Below are 2317 nucleotides of genomic sequence, written 5' to 3' on the forward strand. Positions count from 1 at the left end.
AAAAATTGAATATGCTAATAACGACTAAACTGTACCCTTAGAAATAGTTAAGATGACAATTTTCATGTTATGCACTTTTGATTTTATATATATACTAGAGGCCCAGTGCACAAAAATTTGTACACTCGCGGGGGGGTGGGGGGAAGGGTCCTTCAGCCCAGCCTGTGCCCTCTCGCAGTTTGGGACTCCTCAAGAGATAACGATCTGCCTCCCCGGTGGCAGAGGGCAGGCCTAATCCCTAGGTGCAGCCTCTGGTTGGGCTCAGAGCAGGGCCGAATGAGGAGTCGGGGCGCCGCCCTCTGTCATGTACAGAGTGGGGCGGATAGGGAGGTTGCGATGCCACCCTCAGTCACGCACAGGGTAGGGCTGATTGGGGGGTTGGGGCACCACCCCCATCACACTCAAGGCAGGGTCGATGGGGAGGTTTCGGCGCCACCCCCGTCACACACACAGCAGGGTCGATGGGGAGGTTGCAGTGCCACCACCTGTCACACACAGAACAGGGCCGATCAGGGGGTTGGGGTGCCCCACCCTGTCACACACAGAGCCGCTGGGCGATCAGAGGTTGGAGAGTTCCCCCTATCAGGCACAGAGCAGGGCTGATCAGGGGGTTGGGGCGCCTTCCCCTGTCACGAACAGAGCAGGATGGATAGGGAGGGTGTAGCCCCGCCCCCTGTCACATACAGAATCACAGCTACATTTTCATCCACTATTGACATAACACTAACAAAAAACAAACTAAAATTCATTGGCTTAATATTGTTGTGGGGTTTTTTCGCCTTCTCTTTTGGGACTGCAGGTTGCTTTGACCAGGCTGGAGAACGTCCCAGGCCTTTGTCTTTAGACTGTAAGCTGCAGATTAGGTTCAGGTTGATTTATGTGCTTTCAAGTTCTTAGACCAGTTGCTATCAGAACGATCAGAGCATGTTCCTCTGATGGTGGACCAAGACAGGGCCATATGAAACTTGCCCTGTCTTGGGGCTTTAGCTAGGGACCAGCACACTGTAACTTTTAGCCTTTGGCTAAATAAGTCTCATGACAAAACCCAGCATCCCTGGGGTGGGGAAGTATAAATTCTCACTCTCAGGCACTGTAAGGTCATATAACGGGAGAGAGTGCAGATTGAGAACAACAATCCAATCCACCAAAACCTTTCTCTAGGAAAAGAAATAACTTTATTTTCAAAGTTAATACAATTCCCCAAATCCGTCTACATGGGCATGTGACCTGTGAAGTCCCACTTTAAAGTGCTTCTCACATGGTTTGATGTTTTTCTATTGCTGTATTAAAAGTCTTTATCATTTGTAAACAGAGTGCCATATTTTCATTTTGCATTGGGCCCCACACATTATGTGACTGGACCTACAGTTCTCTACTCCTCCCTACCCCTCTCTTTTCTCCCTTGCTCTTCTAACTGCTGGGAACTGTGGTAGGTACTGGGGAGACAGTAGAAATGATTGACAAAGTTCTACCCTATCGTCCCATCCTATCTAATAAAAGAGAAACATGGTAATTAGCTGTAACTTCGCTATGCTTCCCATCGGCTAATCAGGGAGATATGCAAATTAACTGCCAACAAAGATGGCGGTTAATTTGCATACATAGGCGCAATGCTGGGTGGCGAAAGGGGAAGGACAGAAGAAGCCGCCTGCTGCTGACAGTGATTGGAAACCCAGGTGGCAGGCAAGAGCTGGGTTTCAGGGCAAAGGTGGCCCTGGGGGCTGCCTTTGCCTGCCCCCCGGCTGGTGATCGGAGAAGCCAGGCAGATCAGGGAAGAGGCGGCTGCCAGCAGCTGCCTCTTTCCTGACCCCCTCCCTCCCCCACAGCTGGTGTTTGGAGTAGTACCTATATTTTTTTTCAAAGTACCTGTATTTTTAATAATTTCTTGACGTGGTAAAAGAATTTTACATTACGATCCAAGGGTGGTAGGGTGAGGAGAAAGAGCAGAAGAACAATCCAACAAACAAAAAGAGAAACAGAAATGCATGGTGGAAGGGATTTGAAGGGTGGGTAGGGGCATTGCCCAACTAAAATGCAATGAGTTTGTTACTGAGTACTATTCATGGGAAGACAGCTTCCTGACCCCTTCTCTATACAGCATATTGGAGGTAAAATGATTCATCCAGGTGGAAATATGATTATGGGTTGGAAGACAGACAGGGAAAGAAAAAGTCAGAAATAGACACTGAGAGAGTTACTGGCTGGCTGGCTGCAAATACTGAGTCTACAATAGTGATAGAATAAAAAAGTGGGGGATATCTCTGGAAGATTCAAGAGATAGGGGGTAACTCTTCTATTGTTTTGACTTGCCCAGCAG

Source organism: Myotis davidii, unplaced genomic scaffold (genome assembly GCF_000327345.1).
Source record: "Myotis davidii unplaced genomic scaffold, ASM32734v1 scaffold277, whole genome shotgun sequence".
Taxonomy (NCBI): Eukaryota; Metazoa; Chordata; class Mammalia; order Chiroptera; family Vespertilionidae; genus Myotis; species Myotis davidii.